The following is a 23646-nucleotide window of genomic DNA, read 5'->3' as shown; positions in this document are numbered from 1 at the left end:
CCCGATCATTCTGATAAGGGCCAGCTGGTCGTCATTAATCAGCAGCGATTGGCACAGGCCCGCCGGTCGATTATGTGGCGGCTAAGCTCTGTGCCGCCGGCTCAGGGCCCCACAAATGTAGTGATTTATGCCTTGTTGATCCGCCCTTTTGGTGGGATCACCTGTTTCTGAACATTTTTTCCAAGGACTTTTTAAGGACCTGCTGGGTGCACATTTGTTACATGTTTGTTAATGACCTGATAACTCCAGTCTCCATAAGGATGTGCCGATTTCTTCCTGCAGTCCAAAGACATGAAGTTTCTGAATTGCCTGTAGTGGGTGAGTTAGTCTGTGTGTGTGTGTATGTGTGTATATTGATTATGTTTATATTACATTGTGGGGACCAAATGTTCCACACAATGTGATAAAAACCTGTTATTTGAATGTTGTGGGGACTATTTTACAGGTCCCCACAAAGATCGGTGAATGCAATCAAAAAACTAAAAATACCGAAAGTCTCGTATTTTGTTTGGATACTTATAGTTAGGGTAAGAGCTGGGTAGGGGTTAAGGTCACCATGTTGGGATTAGAGTTTTCCCCAAAGAAATCAATGGAAAGTCCCCACAAAGATATAATTACAAATGTGTGTGTGTGATGTATGTGTGGTGTTATGTGTGGTGTGAGTGATGTGTGTGTGAGTGCTGGCATCTGAGTCACAGTGGCCCCTAAACTCATGCCCTATGGCTCACGGGGACCCTGTATGGGATAATGAGCGGTGTAAACAAATTCATATATGTATATCACAACCCTTCCATTGTTATCAGCCTTTGTTTGCTGTGTATCTTCATCAAAGGAAAGAGTGTTTTCGATGTGGGTTTCAGGATTCCTCACTCGCTCGATGATGGTTACAGGATTATTCAAGGCTGTGCTGTATGTCACTATACCTCAGGGACTAATTGAGTTTTGATATTTCAAAGGCGCTCGAAGTTTCGCAGGTATAATCCTTCGCTGAGAATCTATCTGGCTGTTCCCCTTTCATTCTTACCTATTCACAGTTTCAACCTTGCACCAGTCTTTAACTCCCAAGCACATTTACTAACATGCTGATGGTATTGGCAATGGGTTTGTCATTTGCATGATCAGAGTTTGTAATCAGCTTCACCTTACAGCAGTGTTTCTCAGTCCCTGAGTCCCTCAGACAGTCGACATTTTGCAGGAGCTGGGAGGGAACATAGAGATAGACGGTCTGGGGGGTCCCCGAGGAGCGGGTTGAGAAATGCTGCCTTACAGGTTAGTAGTAGACTGGCCCTCCTTTTTTGGGTGAGCCACCAATTTCAGGTGGCTAATTTGAAACCGAAGGGAGTTTGAACTGTATCATTTGCATACTCTGGGATTGATTAAAATGGGAAGATTGATTTTTTTTTTTTGTCATGGAAAATGGTTTGCTCATAAGTCCATCTTGTTCTTAATTGGATTATAAATTAAGCACTTTGTTTCCATTTTTAGGTCCACCATATATTCTTGGTTTATACTGTATGATTTTTTCCCCTATAGCTGTAAAGTGGCACTTATCCTGTGATATTAACTATTAAAAGCCCTGTGCTTAATTTCACGGTGAAGGAGTTTCCATAGAATTACCAAGGAAGTTCTTCTGAGAACAGGCAGTCCCCACGTTATGAACAAGTTCTGTTCCCTAAGTCTGTCTTTAAGCCGAATCTGTAGGAAAATCAGAACAATAATAATGCAGACCATAATAATATTAACAATTATTCTGTGATAATATAAGTAACTATACACATCAAGTTAATGAACCGCTGAAGCCATGCAATGTTATAGTAAGCATCACAAAGTAGTGCATGTGTCTAATGAAGTAAAGAATGTGTTTGGTGGCTGTGGGCCTTCTTAACCTGGGGACTACCTGTAATCCAGTTCAGTACAGGAGGGGCAGAGTTTTTGGGCCAGAAGAAGTCTCAGTTCCACTTGTTCTATACTTAAGTGATGCTGATGGCCATGTTGTCGCTGCAGGCTGGAAGCCTTCCTGTGAAGCTCCATAAGTGCCAGTTCTCCTAGGTGAGTAGGAAGCCAATGTTCAAAGACAAACCAGATTGCATGTCGCTTCTTAGTAATGTGCAGTCCGGCCGAGGTTTCAGATTTTAGTAACGATATTCCTTGGGGAAAGACCATCGCAGATTCTAGTGCAGAAAAAAGAAAATGGTCACGACTTAAACTTGTGACGTGAAATGGAACAGGATGTGATCTGAGACAGACAGGGCATGTGTATCGGCGAGGCCATGTAAAAAGAGTAATTGGAACAGAGGGGATTAGGTCCTGCACCCCCAGAGACGAACAGGGAGGAAGACCTGTGTGATGTCATTCATCTCAGGGTGTGAGGGCCTCTTCACCCCATGAAACAGGTGGGCTTCACATACAAATGAACCACTGTATGACATTAGCTATGATCACGTAATAAATTAAAGAATGCTGCATCAGGTTATAAAAAGCATTTTTGTTTCCAATTTCTTACTGAACCTTTTTTTAATGTAATTATTTGTTCCCTACCTTTTCAAAATGACATCTATAAGACAGTTCATGTCATACTTCTTCTGACTCATTAATTTTTTAGACAAATTATAACGGAAATACAAACAAAATTACCTTCAGGCCGCAATGCCTGTACATGATGAGTGTCATGCCCCAGTCATTCCAAACCTCCCGTGTGTCATGCCCCCTCGTCTACCTCGTGTAGAATCCCCATGTTCCCAGCTGTTCCCAGTCCGTGTCATAATTTCCTTAGTCCAGTCATTGACGTTGTTTTGTGTTCCCGAGTGTTTCTGTTCCGAATAAACCCCATGTTCACCCCATTTCCCCAGCTCCTGTGCTGCTTCCCCGCTCCATGCCTGCGTGCAGCAAGACAATGAGTTAACAGTAACACATTACTCAAGGCCATGTTTTTACTAATTTATCAACAGATACATAATGCATTATAATACGTTCATAAAGCATTATAAACATGGCTATAATTATTTATAAAAAGGCATACCACATTATAGTCATGTTTATTATGCATTATGAAGCTCACATCTATCATGCACTATAGATACATTTATAATGCATTATAATGGTAATGCTTTGTACTGCACTATAAAGTTGTATTTAGTGCATTGCAGATGTGAGTGTCATAAAGCATTCATAATGCATAATAAACATGGCTATAATGTGTTATGCCTTTTGATAAATATTTATAGCCATGTTTATAATGCTTTATGAATGCATTGTTATTTGTTATGAGTGTGTTTATAAATTACTAAAAACATGGCTTTAAGTGTTATCGAGTTAATGTCTAACATTACTCCAGTACATGTTTATTTTTATTATTCCTAGAATATTAATAACCAGTAATAACCAGTCATGGCTTTAAATAAAATTGTTCATAATGTAAATAAATGTCTGCAGATGCTGTCCTTTTCAGGTCTGAGCTTTGACAATATGACACAATGAAGGACACTATAAGGGGGGAAAAAATACAAGTTATTTTTTAAAGACTTCTCAACCTTTTCCTGGCCCAAACAAAACAGGACGGCGGAGCTGTTTTATCATTTCTTGAACTTCACTTGAAATTCTGTGCCGAAGGAAAGTACAAAGGAAATGCAAAGCAGTCAGTGCGAATAAGCTGCAATCGACCAGCTCTAGTTGCAGGCGGGCGGCCTTCAAATTAAGGCTGCAAAGCAGTGAAGTCAAATTGGAATTCAAATTCTATTAAGCAACCTTGCCAGCAGCGAAAAAACTCAAGATGGGTCCCAAGCAAAGGAAAGGGGACTGTAACAGGAGACATATATTAGAGTCGCCCTGATCTATTTCCTGCAGATACACTCAGCGTATGTCTGTAAGCTCCGGCCGCTCAGGAACTCGCTAATACAGCTGTTGCTTTGCCAGTTGATTAAATAACAAATTGACGTTAACCAGCCAGTGACACGTACCGGTGCAATGGCACCTCATTTGTTTATTATCTGTGGCACACAAGGTGTCTCATCGCACAGGACTGACATTACACTCGCACATGAAATGATGAGGTCATTTACGATTTAAGAGTCGTTATGCTTTGCTCACATCTCAGCTTTCACTGCTAAACATGCAATTTGTGGATATTAATTCACTGCCGATTTTTATTACAGCTCTGAATACACATCACATGTTGTCATGCTCACACCCAGCTCACGTCCAGGACTGCACAGTTAAATTTGAACTGCGTATTAATAAGTTCACAACAGATGGCTACAATACATGCATGTTGTTTTACGGACCTTACAGTGGATATACGATTAAAAATCTGACAAAAGCAAAGCCTCGTATTGTACAGTATGACCCTGCTCTTATGATGCTGAGAACAGATCAAGGAGGTCACAGTGTATCTAAAGCCAGAGAAACGATCTTTTAGCTGCAAAGAATCTGTCCTTGTTGGGCATTAATTGGCGAGGAGCTGGTAAAGCACAGGGTTATTTTGCAGATCTTTCCAGTGTTGACGTTATGTAGCCTATGGCTGTGTCAAGTATCTCAGTAGGTTCAAGCCTCTATCCCAAGGCTATCATGGTACTGCCAATGCATTCAACCTCCGAAAGTCCTGAGCTTCCCTTTGACACAAGGAAACAATCAGAACAGGAACCCATGCTGTTCTAGGGGTCTCACTGAGCTACCGCAGTGTTTGCATGATGGCTTGTGCTGCATCACTGATGGTCTCCCACTATGTGAAGGTCATGGTTGGCCAGCTCAGTGCATGCCACTCAGTCGTTCCAGCCCAATAAATACCGTGAGGCTCCTCCATAGAATCATCACCGCAAGGAGAAGACAATCAGAGCCGGCTAATATGCAGACTATGATACAATATGTGTCATTCTACTATAGTATCCAGGCAAGGTGCTGTCATTAATCGGGATGTGCCGTGCAGTCATGTGACCTGTGTGAAGCAGATCAGATGTAATACATAGATGGTGGTCGTTTACAGTCTTCCTCATTTCCACTACAAAGTTGTGAGAATCAGTGGCACTGGCTCTGGTTCTGAAGGATTCACTCCGCGGTATTCGGGTTTTTTATTCATTCAAGAACCAAAGAAAAAGATGATTCATGTTGTCCAGATTAAGAATTTAATATATTTTCACAGTTTTATTTTGTCAGGGGCAGATGATCTGGGAATCCTCACGCAAGAAGCTACAAAGTTTCAACCCTATAACTATGGGCACAGAACACGTTATGGGTATTCTGTTTTCATATTAGTGGTTACAAGCACTTTTATTCAGTTTTATATAATGTGTGATTAAGACCAATGGAGACATGATTTAGACAAAGCAATTTAACAGAACATATGTACATGTATACTGTGAGAATAAATGACCTATAGGTTTTTAAGGAACCCTATCTGTGACATGGTGTGTATGTAAAAAATAGGCTCATATCAGTATGTTTTGGGCATGATGCTTATTATTGCGTCTAGATGAGACTAAATGTGCAGAAAAAAAACGAAAAAATAGTCTCCTTTAAGGTCCAGTTGTTGATAAATTAGCCATTTATAAACGTAAAGTGAAGGACTATTGAGATGCTTCCAAGCTAACGAGCTTAATTTCCCGTAGAAGCTCCACTTTAAAGGCGCACATTACTTGTGAAGTTACCTGAGCCGCTGCGGTTTATTTTTACCTCCTTGTGTTTCTCCTCATTCTTTAGCGGGATCGAGAGATGGCGTTAGTTTGGCTTCATCTCTGACAAAAGATGGATGAGCTTTGGGTCCTGGGTGATTCACTACGGCTGCCAGGGGCTTCCAAAATAGCAAACTATTTTTCATAACGGCGATGTGATATGGAGTCAGATGCAGCGGGCGCACTAACATTTACCATCGTAGTGTGTGGAGCGGGAATTACATTCATTTTCCATTTCGTCAAACTTCCTGGCGTAATGTTGTAAATTTACATTGGGGCAGGGCTAACTGCATTAAGGGCGGGGAAATAAGTAATTGAGAGGGCTGCCGCCTAGCATTAAGAGTAACAAAGAAAATGGGAGCTGACGGGAACGCGCACGGCGCCCGGTAATGGGAGCGCGCGTCCGCAAGGCAGGTCCTACAGTCATACTGCGCCCGTGATAATGATAACAAAGCGGCGTGCTGAAATTCCCCAGAACATTTATGACAGCAGAGTCTTATAAAAAAGATTTCTTCATTGTGAAATTTACTCTCACACACAGTGGGGGTGGAATAAACAATAGTTGTATATGTGCTTTATTTTTTCCTGGGAAAATGATCTTTTTAAATTGGAATTTTCTGATTGTGTGTTGATATACAAAGCTTTGTAAACTGATCCCTTTCAGAGCCGCATTTTAAGTAGGAGCAAATGGAAAGAGGAACTTCTCCACTCCAGAACATTAAAAACATCTGATGAGATATTGCTGACAGCGGAGTGACTCAAAGTCCATTGTTTACTCATGTCTCTGTTTCTCAGGCATAATCAGTTTAGCAGATGTAAACTATTTAGAATTCTTTTCTTCTGACATCCCGTAGTTAATTACATTTTTTTCTGTATAATCATTGTCTATTGAATAATACCGAGCGCTGTCTCGGTCGCTGGTCACCTTACATGTAGCGGACAAGAAGATGGGCATCAAACCCCTCTCCTACTGTTATTTCCATCCCCACACCTAAAGACTTGGGGCACCTCTCTGCTGAACTCATTCCAGGCTGTGAGAGAGGTCAGGCTCACACGTGTGCCAGAGGAATTCATATTTTTATCTGTCCATCCATCAAGCCGGCTGCATAATAATCCAGTGTGGCGATAAGCGTGCTGATGCGTCGCTCGCATATTAGCGAGCTTAATAAAGTGCAGCCCGGTCAGATGGGGGCGCGGCATAGGGTCGCGCTCCCGCCCCCGCTCTTCTCCTGGAGGGTGCTGTCTGTCACTGCGGCCGGTGAGTTATTCTCCGAAATAGGCCGGCCTGCTTTTTAACACCGCGCCTGCACATGTCGTGCCCGTCCTCAGCGGACACCCCCAGGCTGGCAGGAGGCGTCTTGTTTCCGTCTGAGTAATTAATCTTACGCTTTATAACGACTCGCGTATAGAATCACTCTGTCTGTCGCTCGCTTCCGACACCGAAGCGGGAGCCGTGAATCCTTCCGGAAAGATCTGTGAAAGCTGTGTGTACCTGCAAGGTCTCGTTTTCACCCTAAGTTTTATACCTGTTATACATATAAACAACAATCAGAAGAAATAGTACCTAACAAATAAAATCCGTCTTTTACAAGAGGGAAAGAAGGATAATGATATCCATTGTGCCAGGTGTTTGAAATCTTCAGTAAGCCGTCTCCTGGAATATCTGGAGACGTTGTGGCAAAAACAATAAAAATGAAGAGCAAACAGGCTATCGGTGATTAATGAACTTGAGCGACGTTACTGAAAATACCCTGTAAGGCAGTGTCTGGTCTGCTTCCTTTTTATCTATTAACATTATGTTTAAAAGATAGAAATGTGCTAGCTCCTGTGTCATAAGCTCTGCTGAAGCAGATTTATAGTGGGGGGTGCTGCGCTCCAGTGCAACACAATGCTGTTAAATAAACCATAATATTTCAGGGTACCTTCAGGACAGACAACTGTCGTTACGGTAACAGGCAGAATGTAGCCATCTTGGAATGAAAAGTGGTTTTCAAATGTAAGATGAAGTTCTTTGTTAAAAACACTTTAATTTACATTATGTTACATGAATACTGCTCTTAATTTTACATATTAGAATGTTTTTAAATGAATACAAAAAACATTTCCGTATACCTCTTTGTGTTTGCTCGACTGGAAGACATCGCCATGACAGATCAGTCTTTTTGGGTACAGCTGTTGCATATTTTGTAGTTCACTGGCAAACTCAGCATAGATCTACAGGCTTCAACAAAGGCCAAGAAGGAGAAGCAGCACCTGAAGATTACTGGCTGAAGTCTAGACCTAAATTGCCCAGAGTCTCATTTTGGTCGAGCCAAAAGCTATTCATACCACTCGATTGCTTGTCGTTATAATAGCAACAGATCCAGCTGGGTTTAGACTACCAAAGTAGGCTAATGCTTTTAAAAAGTTTTGGAGTGAGGAAAAAATAATGCATGCATATATCTTCAATAGCTGGGCCAAGCCAGTATTGTGTTCACTTATAAATAATACATGCATTATGCAGATGAGAGGAAAGGAGCTGTGCATGATGGGAGGAGGAAGGCCATGAGTGAAAAAGTGGGCAAGCCATTAAAGATTGTCTCTCCTTCTCCGAGCCCTTAACGGTTTTGTAGATTAGCCCATTTGTTTTTTGGGTACAATCAAAGTGCCGTTTTCTCGTCTCAAAAACTTTCCTTGAGGTGTCTGGTACATGCAACTGAAACTTCACGAGAAGAGCGTGTTCATGTGCCAGAATGTTGGTGTTACTCTGTGTACATGCAGTGTTAGTGTAATGTTAGTGTAGTGTTAGTATAATGCAGCACTGCTCGTTTTCACGACCAAGCAAAACTGCATGGTGATCTTCAAATTTGGAACATATAAGGCTGAACGAGTGGAAGCACTGTGATATATAACCAGATTATAAGTTATAGAGTTTGAAAAATAGCTTGACTGGATGAATCTGTCCACTGGACAAATTATGGGCTAATATTTAGCTGTAGAATATAGCTGGTATGTTATAAAGTATGACTTTTTCAGACCTTTATTGGCTAATTGCATTATAATTTTTGTATGCTACAGATGAACCTGCTTCACAGAATATTGTTTTTTTTTAAGTAACCATTAAAAGCTGCGAATCTGGTAGTTAGGAGAGATCCTTGCTTTTGTGTTTCCCCCTGTACGTTCATGCTAATGGCACTGCCAGACGACCAGGAGAGTGATTTCCTAAAGATTGATAACGGGAGTCTCCTCTGTGTCGTCAGGCCGCGCGGCATGGCAGCGGCCTGATCAATAGTAACGGGAAACAAACAGAGGAGATAGAATGTAGAAAGGAGCAGAGGCTCTTTGTTCAGCCTGCTGTGATATTCCCACTCGGAATGATACATGTCCACACAGGCCTTATTGAAAAATGAAATACTTTCATATAAAAGGAGGGAAAAAATGCCCAGATAAGAACTCGCTGCGTTTTAGCCGAAATAATCGCAAGTCTTAGACACCAGAGATGTGAAAGCATTCTTTTCGAGACCGATTGCTTTGTGTTATTTGCTGTTAGGACAGCATCTCTCGCCTGAATTCCTGCTTAAGCCAGTTCAGCAGTATCACCCAGCGCTGCGGTCCAGTTGCCTCTTTGCTCGCGTGCCAGACTGGGCCCCGTCACACAGCTCTATCACCGCTGAGTGTGATTCCAGCCCGGCTCTCCGCCAACTTCCTGTGTGTGTGTATTGTGGGAAACCAGCAGCAGGACTGCCGTAACCCAGAGACGGTGTCGGAGTCCGCGGCATGCTTTGCTCTAAGAGCCCCGAAGACGCTGATATTTCACTGACCTTCTTAGTTGGAATGACACCATCGCTAAACTTTCCTCGCTTTACTCTCGATGAACACACTAAGACCATCATTCAAACGTGACATTAAATATGCAATCGGCCATATTCGAGCAAGACATTGATCCTGGCAGGGGTTCATTGTGAGGCTGTATTAACTCAGAGTTAACCAAAGTTAACCAAAGTGGGAACTCTCACAGAAAAGGAAGCCTTGAAGCTAACCAATGGGGGAACATCCACAGAAAAGGAAGCCTTGAGATTAACCAATGGGGGAACATCCACAGAAAGGGAAGCCTTGAAGCTAACCAATGGGAGAACTACAACAGAAAAGGAAGCCTTGAAGCTAACCAATGGGGAACTCCCACAGAAAAGGAAACCTTGAAGCTAAGCAATGGGGAAACATCCACAGAAAAGGAAACCTTGTAGCTAACCAATGGAGAACATCCATAGAAAAGGAAACCTTGAAGCTATCCAATGGAGAACATCCAAAGACAAAAAAAGCCTTGAAGCTAACCAATTGGGAAACATCCACAGAAAAGGAAGCCTTGAAGCTAACCAATGGGGGAACTACAACAGAAAAGGAAACCTTGAAGCTAACCAATAGAGAACTCCAACAGAAAAGGAAGCCTTAGCTTGAAGCTAACCGAGGGGGGAACTCCCCCACAGTGCTGATGTAATTATTTCATTAATTAAAATCATTTTCTTCTCTCTGACAGGAAAGAAAAGCTGTGCATTATTGACATATCCCCCCATAAGGCAATGGGCTCCAAACTCAGCACAGCTGTTCCCTGGCCCTATGAGGTCCACGCATGGCTGATCACATCAGAGGGTCACCCCAGCTGCACAAACGAAAGACCGCCCCCATCCACATCGCCTCGCGCTGCCTCTGGGCTACGGCAAAACTAGGCTCAAAGTAACATAAATGCTCGTAAACAGGGGGTCCCATGTGTTCGCCAGAAAGGAGAGATCAGACCCTGGTGATGATCACGCTGCATTGGCGCGTGATGTTGGCTGCTCGGCAGCTCGATGACTCCGGTTGAAAGAGAAACACCCCCGGGGTCTTTCAGTCAGGTGTTTGCTGTTATCGCTGTAGAAGAAAATGCCCGATATCAAGCACAAAACAGAACAACAGCAGAATGTTTCCAGTCTATCCCATGTTCCCCATAGCCCCATCAGATTAATTAGAAACATGCTCCGTGTGCTCACGATGTCGAAGAAACCCCTCCCAGGTGGTGAATAACTCCAGTCACTCTCTGTGCGCTCCTTCGCCAAAATTCAGCCAATAAATTATTGGCAGGTCATGCTGCCGTGTTATCTGGCATGTTTCTGCTTTTGATTAAAGTTGGAATAATACCCCAGTAGATCATAGTTTACAGTGTATCAATTACGAGAAGGATGACATGCACTGGATGTTTGCATTCTGGTTAATATGGCAGATGCAGGCTGCAATCATGATGCTGCAAAGAAGTGAATCATCAGAGACTCTTTTGAATTGTTATTTGCCTCCCAGTCAACTCAGTGCACCAATTATGTGAAGAACCAGCCAAAAATCCATCTAGACTACAGATATTTTATCAGAAAATGCAGAAATAATATCAACACAGGTTAGTGGCCCAATCATTTGAATGTTTATTTTAAAAATGACCAACAAATGGCCGTTTGAGGAAAAGACCGTCACTGGTTTCATTTGCTTGCCTGTTTCAATGGCACATTTCCAGTCTTAATTTATACATTTAAAGCAAAAGCCACAAATAACAGTAACTGCAAATGATGAGAATTGTAAATTATAGACTATTTTGTTGAAAGGACGAAAGTATTAAGGGATGGCTTGATGAATTATTCAGGTGGCACGTAAACCCACATGTTTGCTTGGTGCATAAGCCCCATTCACCATGTGGTGGTTTTATCCAAAGATACAGGACGACCATACTTTGCTTTGCCGGAAAAAGCAGGACGAAGATCACATCCCAGAGGAGATGTGTTCAGAAAAAGCTTCGAAAAAGAGACTGTGGACAGCCAAAGGGTATAATTGGCCAGAAAAGGTTTAGATTAATGAAAGAAATATTTTTGTTCTTGAAAATGTTGAAGCCAGGTTCTAAGTTCACCAAGTAGGCCAGAAAGTCAGAACCGTACCCCCATGATTCAGGACAAGTCGTGACTCGGTGAGAGCAGCTATATCTCTTACTCTGAATGTTGATGTTACTAATGCACTGAAGTCATTTTCATCCACACTGCACATTAGTCATTAACGAGGGGCAGCCGGCCTTGCTGCAGCAGTTGCGGTTTTGTAGTGTCCTGTCCTGGCACCACTTAAAGATGGAGTCTTCATGTTCTTTATTTACTGCGGGACCTGGGAAATAACATGCTGCCACAGGGTAGGTCACTAATAGCAACAGTTGTCATGTTTACAAGCATGGAGAGTAGGGGAATGGCAAAATTCAACCACATTAGGGCGACTCCGCCCTTATGGGTCCACTGCCACACTGGGCTGGTCAGATGGCGCCATGTTCACTGGTTGCCAGCCAAGTCCCAGCTCTCCTGTGACCTCCTGCGTAGACTTGAAGGCTACCAGAATCAACCGCTGCATCCCAAAGAGGGACAGCAGGTCGACCTGCAGCACCCGAGCTTGGCAGGGAGCTTGCCGGTCCCATGGCAGTGCTACAAAGTGGCTATCAGTTTCAAGCAACTTATTGTGTGCTAGCTTTGCTTCACTTACGCTGAGTCGTCTCATTGACAGCCGTGAATTTGTAATATGCTATTTGCCTCATGGGTATGTTGCTTTGGACAAAAGCACCTGCAAAATAAATTAAAAGTAAATGTAGTAATACATTAAAGGTAACTCGCATCCGGTCAAGCACCACACAGAGGCCCAAGCAGCTAACAGTCAGCTGGGGATACAGTCTATGTTCCTGGCCGACTCATTTTAGCTGCCTCCTGGTTCCAGCACACAGTGGGGGGAACCACATGCGCTGAAGTGAGGTGCAGGATCTCTGCTTCCAAATGTCCACTGGGGTCTGTGGACTGCCTCCCTAAAAGCAGGACAGTGGCTATGCATTTGCTAAACTCAATGTTAGCGTGCTCCAAAGATCTAGTTAGCTCACCCACTTTAAGGCTCCACTACTTACAGCTTACTGACTGTGGGCTCTTTGCTTACCAGGCTAAGATGCTCTGCCTTCCTATGCCTGGTCCTGCAAATTCTGATGGCCGTTCAGTCATAGCTGGGCCTCAGACGTCACTGAGCCGTAGGTCTATGGAGCTGGGCACTCTTACCCTGTGATGGTGGCACTTCCTCAGGGTCAGCTATCTCAGCTGGCTTCAAGGGGGAGCTGTGGACCTCTGTAGGGTCACCTTCTTCCTCAGTGGGGTCACCCTCTTCCTCTGTGGGATCACCTTTTTTCTCTGTGGATCATCCTGTTTCTCTGTAGGGTCATCCTCTTCCTCTTTGGGGGTCGCCCTCTTCCTCTGTGGGGTGGTGAATATATTGATATTAAATCAAATTTCTTCTTACTTATTTAATTACCTTACATTTTTACTTATGTATTTACATGAGTTTCCCAGCTATGGTGCAAACTGTTTTGTGTGCGCCGAAGTTCACCAGCGAACATTTGGTTTTGGAGTATACACACTCAGCAAGGGATTTGCTAATTAAATATCAGATTGTAGAGTGTGCGTCTATTCCTGCAGTCAGCTCACAAGTGAAAAACCTATTTTTACAATGGAAAAAGAGCCATTTGCATGCTCACAGCTGCTTTAAGTAAAACAAGCTTTGAACTTGCCATCCGCAGGTATATCTGGCTTGTAACAGAGGCTCCCGAGGCAAGCTGCTCGATACTAAACTGTAGCCATTTGCTTTTTGACACTTACTGTGAAAAGTGATTATCTGACTATATTCCTCCCAGGAAAGACTCCTTTTATTTTGAAGGCAGAATAAATAGATTAGGGTGTAAAGCGTCTGGAGAGTGAAGGTGTCTTTATTTACAGGACTTACTCATTGTTCGATATTTCCCCCTAATTTGAGGAGGTGGCCCGCGTGGGAGAACAGTGAGGGAGCAGCCGTAGTAAAATCAATAGCGCCTTGAGCTGTGTGCCCCCCCTCCATGACACACGACGAGTCTGACTCGTCACTGCTCAGATTATCGCCTAATAAAATAACTTTGCATAGGAAACAATTCCCAGGGACCATGATTATTAAGGTGGAAATGCTGAATTGTTTTAAACTAATACTTTTTACAGACTGATATCACAGGCTGTATTAATGACAGGCACATGTAACCCTTTGCGACATGCTGTTCTTCAAAGCTCCCTTATTATTATTAAACATGTTCATATTTTAATAAATGAAATAGCAAATTTAGCATGTTTTAAATACAGACATTTCTTGGGTCACGATGATTCATTTCAGGTTTTCGATGGGTGTGATTATTCAATAAATTACATGAGATATTCAACACTTTATTATAAAATAGGTTTTGCGTTAATGGTTTTGTCCAACTGCAGGCTAAGAGTAAGTGTTCTAACCATGTTTAAGGTAGGCTAGACTAGGCTATGATGTTTGTTAGGTTAAGCGTACTGTTTTAAAATGCATTTTCACCTTACGATATTTTCGCCTCACGGCAGGTTTATCGGAACGTAACCACATCTCATGACGAAAACATCAGGGCGATGAAGGAAAGCCACAAAGGCCTGTGCGTGCCTCAGAAACTTTCCTGCCTACATTCTGTTTAGCACGTTAGCATTTTGCTACATGAATTTACTCTGAAAACCGTCATTAAGGCTCATTAAACGCAGGGCTTGGACGTCATGCGGCTTCTCCGATAAGGTGAAGGTAGGAGTTATTATGAGTTATAGGCGTCTACTGCGGAAGAGCCACTTCATTAGAGTCGTGATTAAAATTGATGGGGCCCGAAAAGGCCGGACTCTGTCGAAACCTCTGGAGCATACTCTCCATCATCTGCTCATTTGTCTGTGAGTTTGTGTTGATCAATAGGGGGGGGGGGACTTCTCACTTTGGGCCCCCAAGTCTTTCTGTTGATATTTCTAATACCAGAAAAACTTGCAACAGCTAGCTGGCTTGCTTTTTGGTATACTGTAGCTAACCTGGGATATTTGAATATAATAAACATTCACATTGTAATGTTTGCATTTTATCAATTACTTAATACTCACACACGCCAACCAACATTTTTGTACTTGCATTTATTTAAATGTATAAACAATGTGCTTTAAATGGAGCCTAATTATGTACAAATGACAGGAAAATGTATCAGTTATAAATGCTTTGGATTTGCCTGAGATGAATCAGCTGTTACTCCTGATACATGAATTCATGTATGAGCTTTGCTGTAGCTTCATATTCAGTGGATTGGGCAGCTTAAATCAGTCTCTCTGTAATGTACGTAAGAGTTTCACTTTCACTCCTCTACTTCCCATGGCCCCCTACCACACGGGGCTTCCCTGTGATTCCAGCAGGGGCTTTGCTGAATCCCCTAAGCACAAAGTTAGCCTCACTACAGACAGGATATATGCAATATCCAGAAAACACTGTTGATGTTTCTGTGGTTATTCATCTGTCAGGTTGGAGTGGAAATAAGTCTATTATCTGATTTTGCTTTAATGGAACAATAATTGTGTACATAAGACATTCATTATTAGATAGAGGCTGATGCAAATTATGTGTTATTAAGGGCCTGAATCACTTGTGTTTATTTTGGTGTAATAATGTTTAACGAAAACAGCCAACAAAAATCTGGCCCGTCGATTGTGCTTCATGTTAATTTTGCCACCATATTGTCTGAAGAACATTGTTAAGTAATTACTACTAAGAGTGTGAATTAATTTTTACAAGCTGGACAGAATCCAGCAGGAACGTGAAAAGGCTTTTATACAGATGAAAAACCAGAATGACAGCCTGAGGCACTGCAATCCCTGTAAGTAAGGAATCACTTTGAGGGCCTTTAGTCTGGTTCTGTTGCAAATGTCACTTACGTGTATGTGAGCGTTTGCCAACCTTATACTGTATGAATTCTTTGAATCCTTCATTTTTTTACTCTAAGTACAAAACCTCTTTGAGATAGAAATAGTGGATCAGAGTGGGTGGATTCACAGCCAAGCAGGCGCACGGGCTCAAGAATCTGTTTCACCTTATTTATATCTATCCACATTAATTGTTATTTAGTGTGTCACTTCACCAGCTTAGGAAAGGTCATGGAAATGGTGACGATTAATTCCTGTGTTTTTGTTTAGATTCTCCAGGCAGCTTAATTCCTGCCAGTTAACTGGTAGTGAGCTAAATCCCAATTTTTCACCTTCCTTGAGAGGCCAGACCCCTGAAGCGCCGGGTCATTGCCTGGCAGACCTGTTGGCCATCATGGTTGCACGTACCAGTCAGTGCAGCCTTTTAAATAGAGGATTGCTGTTTTAAACAATACTAAAGCTCTATCAATTGAGTGCAGGAGGTGGAATAGAAATGAAAAGAACAAAACAGCAGCGACACAAAGGTCTCCTTGAAGCTCGGCTTGGCGCCTCTTGATGCATGACGCGCCTGTGCTATGCCGGCGTGAAGCACGGATGGCGAGACATTGTCTTTTTCATCTCGGAGCCTTTTGTTAACATGCAGAAACAGGAAGGAGGGCTTCTGGGAAATGAACCCGGTCCCTGCTCACCCAATTAAAGGAATCGCGGGCACAGAGACAGCCCAGCGACACGCGTCCCCACACTCGCCGTCCCGAGCCTTCCGATTTGCAGCGCAACGGGCTAAAGGCTAATTCAGCGACGGGGTGACTCTAGAGACGGCGGCCATTGTGATGGCGGGAATTTGTCCGGAATCACAAAGCGGCTTCTGCGCCGCTCTTTGTCGGGCTGAGATGGGGACGACTCCATCTTTGTGCAACGCCTAATTGTAGAAGAAACAGAGAGAACACCCTTATTTTAAAGTTTTTAAGAAAAAGGATAACAAGTAGCTATAGATTTTGGCATGTTTTGGGGTCCCTGTCTGAGAGACATCCCTTCTAGAAGCAGAGCTGGGAATTGGGGGGTGGGTGGGAGGGAACAGCTGTTGATAGATTTGGCAAAGCGAAGCAGTGTGTGATGCACAAGCACGCCTTCACTTAATTGGTGCACCTTGCCGTAATCTCCCTCCAAGGCGCCGTCTGGGAAAGCGCCTTTAATTGTTTTGAAGCCACAATTCAAGGGAGAGACATGATTCCTTACATCCTCGTCCTGTGATTTCATTATTAAAATAGCTGCACACCTGACCAAACTGCACACTTACCCATCTGTTATCAGGTACTCATGATATATGTTTCATGTTCACCTTCACATGCATGTTCATATATGTTAAAAGACTAATGAACAGTCCTTCTGAAAATGTTTTACTGGTGTTTGCTCTGTCATCTTTTTATATGCATATTTGTTTTTGATTACATGTCATGGAGTATGTGCAGCTAAACCCAGGGTCTTCCTATTGTAGTTTTATTTAATTTTATCACTGTTTTATTGTTTTATTCCTTTGGTAGATTCCCAGCTTAATTTTATTCATATTCTTCTGTTGTAAGACACATTATTCATTATCAGATTCTAAAATAATGTTCAGTTTCACGTGGTCTGCAATGACCGACTCTTTTCATAAGGGCTGGAATGTTCTTCATACGCATTTTAAGGCTGTACATCATCCGGAAGAATCCCGTTTTAATCAGGAGTGTGGAGTGATTTTGAATGGTAATGTGATCACCATTACTGGAAAAGTCCACAGAACAGCCCAGAATCGGCAACCACCGCCCCCCCCCCCCCCCCCCTTACACTCGTGGGCACACACACAGACGGACGCACACACAGACGGACGCGCACACAGACGGACACACACACACACACACTGTGGCCCAGTTGTGGAGCAGCTCGGCAGATGCCAGGCCAGGCGGTGCGGACGGCACGGCGCGGTGTGGCACGCGGGCATGGGGGGCGCTCTCCGCGTCCTCCTGCAAGGTGAGATGGAGCTGGAGGAGAGCTGGCTGCCGTCTGCGGGGACCTTCTGTGCCTCAGGGAGAAACTCTTAACTTCTGTCAGGTACAAATAACCATGCCATTTTTTACCTTCCGTCTGCAAACTGCAGTCTGCTGGTCCTTTTTTTCCTTTTCTTTTTTTTTTTTTTTTTTTCTAAAAAAAACATGCTTTCCATTTCAATTAAAATAAATTGTACTTCTTGTCCTCCACATATTGAGACAATGATCGAGGCAGCTTTATGTCTCAATTAATTTATTAAACCGTTTTCATGTCAATTAACTATAAATAAATAAAATGTTATCAACAGCATATCCACAGTACATAGCGGAGCCATGAGCTCAAATTCTTTGTTTTATGAAGGTATTTTGTGAGGCACAGGTGGAGTACCTCTAGCTGCTGCTAGGGGGCACTGTTCAGTTGCGTTGCATGCTCAGGCTATCCAATAATCAATGAGGCGCGTCGCACAATGGCAAGCACTGTGATCCCGGCCCTTCATGTTTGAAAGCCCTCTGCGTTCGAACGTTCTGGCTCCTCCGCTCGGTGACCGCGGCGTGGCACGTTGTTCGGATGATGAGAGCGGAGGGCCATCGATCACGCCATCGATCACCATTAACGACCTCGGGCGCGACACTCCGTCCTACCGGCCCGACGCTTTGGTCAGATTAAAAGTGAACGTACAAAAGCTCCCTCACTTCCACTTCCCATCATCCTCTACGCCCCCCCCCCCCCCCCCCCGGGGCTCTGAACATATCGTCTCTTTTTTATTTGCCCCTTACTTCCCCTCGGTGAGCTTCTGTCTTTTTTTAAACCACCTCCCGCCTCCTGAACCCCCCCGACCCGCCGCTGCCCCTCTCCCATATGTGCCGAGTGTGAACCCTTTTTAACCTCTATTAAATATAACAAGCTTTCATCTCACACTGCGATGTGTCTGCGAACGCATCGCTCTTCATCAACGGCCCGTGTTCCTCACTAAGGGCCAATTTTCTGCCCGATCCGCAATGAGCACGCAGTCAGAATAAACTAACCAAGATAAATGCACCAGCAGACACTCTAGCTGCGAAATCTGGAAAATAAATAAAGGCAGCAGTAAAGCTGATGGTCTCCTCCCAGCATGCAGAACATCAGAACCTCCGTTGTGCTGGATGGAGATGTGAGCCACATAGGCCCTTAACGACAGGCCTCGGTCCTTCATGAGACGGTCCGGAGATGCGGGGACGTGGACGTGTGGATAAAACAGCCGGGAGTGTAGTCTTTAGTGCTGACAGACTTTGGGGAGAAAAAAATCGCACAGTAAGTTGGCGCTGATAGCGATTTGGGTTCTTACTCACGCTTAATAAAAGGGCGATGTCAGCTCTGTGGGGCAGCGTAGCGAGGAGAGCGATACTAAACACCTTAAACGTTCATTTTAAGCCGCCGTAATACCAGATGTAAGTGCTCTTGGGTCAATGAGAAACTTCTTTAAGCCGCAGCTGCCTGCAGGACAAAGGTCCGCTTTTAATTCACCGCGCGGAACGCAGCTCAATGCCGGCTGGCCTGTTTTTTCAAGAGATCAATTTGTCTTGTTAGAGTACCGGAGTTCAGCATAATGTGATACATGATTGTGGCTTTGGGCAAGTTTACATGAGGTAAGGAAATGCATTCTGGGTGTGACAGGGCCTTCTCAGACATAGCTAGCGTGAGGATAGCGTGTTGCACACGCGTGTGTGCACCTGCCGTCCCGTGAGAACAATGGCGCAGAGGCAGAGCAGATGTGAGGTTCGCCAGCGGGAGGTGGAGACGACAGCGTGCGTATCCGTGTGCCTCTGCTGGTATATCAATCCGTTACTCATAATTAATTAATGCTCATTGTCGTTGATGCACACTGGATGCACACACGGCCATTATGAACCAAAGAGTGCCTCACTTCTGATGAATGACAGACAGATTCCCGCTTTTGACTTTCCTTCCCTCCTCCATTTTCATTGCTCTCCACACTTCATCTTAATTTACATTTGCTCACTTTTAAAATTGCTTCTGATGGAAATCCTCACAGGCGAAATTAGCTCTGCAAAAAGGTGAAGCCCTTTCCCTAATATATGAGTACAAACTTCCCTACAATAAACAGAATCACATTAAGAGTAATGACACCATGATGTTACTTCAGAAAATTAGATATCCATTCTATCACACAGCAAGAAAGTACCAGCCAAAAACGACTAATGTAGCCCTCACGCATGGTTTGGGTGCGAGTCTCACATATACAGCCCCTCCTGCTGGACTTCAAATGAGTTGCATCCTCTGTTTTTGCCGTTTCCTGACATCCGTCGACTATGACAAAAATAATTGTGTTTTTTTCCCCCTTAATTTGGGGTTCGACTGCACCTGAAGGATGTGCTTTAACCGCCGCGCCTCCTGCATGTTGATCTGAGACATTGTCTCGCGTGATGAGAATGACAAATGGATGGGGCCCGCTCCTCTGAGCCGGTGTCAGCTTAATCAATCATTTTTAAACACGGCCGGGCGTGCCGTAGCCCCCGTCTCTCGTATCCTTCTTGTGCTCCAGTCTATGACGGAAGCTATAATTCATCATAACTTAAAAATTAACCGTCAGCCTCGTCCTTGCCTCATCGTAGGTTTTAGCGATGGGGGGGGGGATGGGTTGTGTGTCTAATAGGGGCTGTAAGATAAGAGCTGAGGCCCCCGCAAACATGGGCCCCAGTCGGCTACGGTGTCATACCTGAGAGGGAGCCGGGTTTAGCCCGAGTGTTAGCGGGGTGAATTACGCCGGGTCACGCGGCCGACACTCGCCGGCAGAAGCCTGGCCAGTGAGATAGAGTTGAAGGGGGAGGATTTTGTCTAATCCCATTGCGACGTGTGATCCTTTTGGCTGTCTGAAGCCAGCCATCCCCTGGAAATTTCCCCCTATCGTGGCCCAGCCGGTTGAGGTTGGCCCTGCTCAGGAGCCGGCTTGATAACATTAAACCACGTCGTTGCCGGATCCTCAATCATTATCAAACGCTGCCCTTCTCTCTTCAGACAGCCTGGAAAGGGAGGTCTCACCTGATTAATCAAAGGAACAAAAAAACCTTGAGCTTGCGCGTTAACCTTGTGCCATCGCTGATCTCGGCTGAGACACAGGCCTGCGGTTAGGCTTCACAGCTACCACTAGATATTCCGGAATGTTCTCTGTCTCTAAGTGCAGCATACGCCACACTGCCAGTTAGCTTGGAAACCTATTTTCATCCTGTGGAGGGTTTAGAGGAATCAAACTCTTTCTGAATATCATGTGATATTGAACAACAGTATAACAGTTATTTTGACTTGCAAAATCTGCTTATTTAATTATTCCAAAGCTTTTCAACTGCCCAACATTTCAGAACTGAAGGCCCTTTATCTCACTTATGCGGGCTGTGACCTGTGCTTGCTCCCAGCCTCCTATAAGCGTGTCGTCCAAACCATACACTGTCCGTCAGTAATGAGTGGCAGCTCGAACAGGAAGTAGGCTTCCTTTTCCCATGAAAATAGATAGAGGTGATGCACCTTTTTTGGAGGAGGTGCAGCTTCATGAGGAGGCGCCTTGACAGCAGCGGTGCTGAGACGCCCAACCCTGCAATCCTTCAAAACAGCCAGATCCACATCCAAGTGTACAGTATGAGTAAATAGGGGACGCCGCCGGGTGGCAGATGGCCGCTTATTGTTCTCTCTGTACGATGATGAAGCACTCAGACCATCCTCAATACTCACTCCCAACTGCCTGAGTCTCAGTCCATGCCAGAAACAAAGCAATATGCTGCTTTTAGCCGAGCACAATATGAATAACCGCAAGTAAATATGCTCACTGTAAGGAAATATCAGTTACCTGAAGAATGCTAGCTGAAATGTTTACCTTGCAATTTATCAATTAACATTTTTAAAATCTGTTTAAAGAAGGAGCTCAATAATTATTTTTACTAGACAGATGGTGCAGTTCCTGGATTTGCGGTGCGTTGGCCTGGGCCTAAGGAGACAACAGGATGACCCACACTCTGCTTTATGGACAACCACTAGAAAAAGATTCCCATGGAACTGAGAGATGCCAACAGCCAGCAGCTCTGTTCCTAGAGACAGAGCCACAGTCTTCCTCGCAGTCCTGGAGACGGAGCCACAGTCTTCCTCGCGGTCCTGGAGACGGAGCCACAGTCTTCCTCGTGGTCCTAGAGACGGAGCCACAGTCTTCCTCGTGGTCCTAGAGACGGAGCCACAGTCTTCCTCGCGGTCCTGGAGACGGAGCCACAGTCTTCCTCGTGGTCCTAGAGACAGAGCCACAGTCTTCCTCGCGGTCCTAGAGACAGAGCCACAGTCTTCCTCGCGGTCCTGGAGACGGAGCCACAGTCTTCCTCGCGGTCCTGGAGACGGAGCCACAGTCTTCCTCGCGGTCCTGGAGACGGAGCCACAGTCTTTCTCGCGGTCCTGGAGACGGAGCCACAGTCTTCCTCGCGGTCCTGGAGACGGAGCCACAGTCTTCCTCTCGGTCCTGGAGACGGAGCCACAGTCTTCCTCTCGGTCCTGGAGACGGAGCCACAGTCTTCCTCGCGGTCCTGGAGACGGAGCCACAGTCTTCCTCTCGGTCCTGGAGACGGAGCCACAGTCTTCCTCGCGGTCCTGGAGACAGAGCCACAGTCTTCCTCGCGGTCCTGGAGAGCGGTGTTCGCCTCTCCTCATCCTCTGCCGGCCCCGGCTGAGCGTCATGCGAGATACACTTTTTCACACTCTTACTATGCTCAACTGTGTCAGAAAGGAATCAAAGCATCCTTTTTATAGTTTGAGAACTGAATTTTGAGGAAATTTGAGCCATCTGTGTTTCAGAATATTATTTAGCTCTTGCTAAATTTGTGAAAGTTGCTGTACATCAGTGCTAATGTTTCTGTCTGGATTTCTTCTTTGAAGAAGTTCAGTATGGTAAGACAGTAGCATCCCTCGCTGATCTGAACACGTCAATGCTTCCGAAAGACAGAATGGAGAAAAGCAGGAGCCGCCAGAGAGCTGAATGCAGCATTCTTAGCTGTTCTCATGATAAAAGTGTTATTACACAACAAAGAGCCTATAGTCTAATGACTGTGGTTGTTTACACCGAATGCTCACTTAATCCAGCAGATCTTGTAGGCCTGGCAGCTTACAATTTACCCCCACTTCAAAGTCAAGGAGCAAATCACCGCTAATGTCGCGGAGTGACTCTTCAGTCCTTTATGCGAGCTGCTTTCCAAACAGATCCCACCCACCATATGTATAACGACGAAACGCTGCGTTTACACTGTAGATTATGTTCGACGTCCAGTTGATGAATTATTGTAAGTGGCTGTTTTATCGATGTGTCAGTTTGACAGACCTGCCACCTGAAATATATCGAGGCTTTTCCCAACTCAAATGAAGAACAACTTCCTTGGGTCTGGATGTGGCTGTAAGCTATTTAATTAGAAAGGACTCACTGTCAAAGTCATGCCACTTTGTCTCTTATGTTTAAAATCAAATTCTCCCGTGACTCTTTAGCACACAGTACAGAATTTTCCAGACCTTATTTACAGTACCTCTCTGCTCTCCATTATATCTCACCCACAGTGAGGGTACGTGATATACTTCAGCTCCGGGTTTGAACTGCATCCCTATCCTGTGTCACAATACTATTGTTACAATATTGCAGAATACATTGCAAAGGTAGTTATTTACCAGATCATTAATGCCACCAAAAAATAAATGAATTGGTATGTTTCGGTATCAGTTATTTAAGACATGTTGCTGTTCCTCAGGTGATGTCCTGCATCTTGAACAGATTGCTCATATTGAAAAAAAAAGTATTGATTTCTGTGCTAATTTGTTTTGGAAATCTGTGTGGGGGGGGGGGGAAATAAGCTTTTGCCTGGAAATCATATTTTTTTGTTATCTCGGTGTTGACCAAATGAAACCGAAATCTGCTGAAAATGACACAGAGTCCTAGTGCATTTTACACGGTAAAAGCACGATAAGAACGGCGGCCTGGGTTCACTCCCGGGTCACGCTCGCTGCAGAGACGTTGCCCAGAAGCTGACGGCGTGTTACCCACAAGTGTTACTGGCTGAACAGATGCCACGCAAGTGTTATAGTGGGTGTCAGACAGGAGTCTCTGAAGGGGAACCCCCTCACGTGAAAAATGTATTTCATTATAAAGGCTGAATTATTCTCAATTTTCAGTGCAA

At 44.3% G+C, this 23646-nt stretch overlaps 1 long non-coding RNA gene across 1 annotated transcript; it reads left to right on the top strand.

Annotated features, from left to right (window-relative positions):
• The first annotated feature begins 58 nt into the window (after nt 1-58).
• LOC140593392 (uncharacterized) lies at nt 59-21776 on the top strand. The gene is made up of 4 exons (XR_011993691.1): nt 59-318; nt 1196-1269; nt 2005-2049; nt 21392-21776. It is a non-coding gene; the product is annotated as an uncharacterized lncRNA (long non-coding RNA).
• Nucleotides 21777-23646: the final 1870 nt, after the last annotated feature.

Source organism: Paramormyrops kingsleyae, chromosome 11 (genome assembly GCF_048594095.1).
Source record: "Paramormyrops kingsleyae isolate MSU_618 chromosome 11, PKINGS_0.4, whole genome shotgun sequence".
Lineage (NCBI taxonomy): Eukaryota > Metazoa > Chordata > Actinopteri > Osteoglossiformes > Mormyridae > Paramormyrops > Paramormyrops kingsleyae.
The sequence above is the reverse complement of the archived record's forward strand: the minus strand, read 5'-3'. Positions and strand labels throughout refer to the sequence as shown.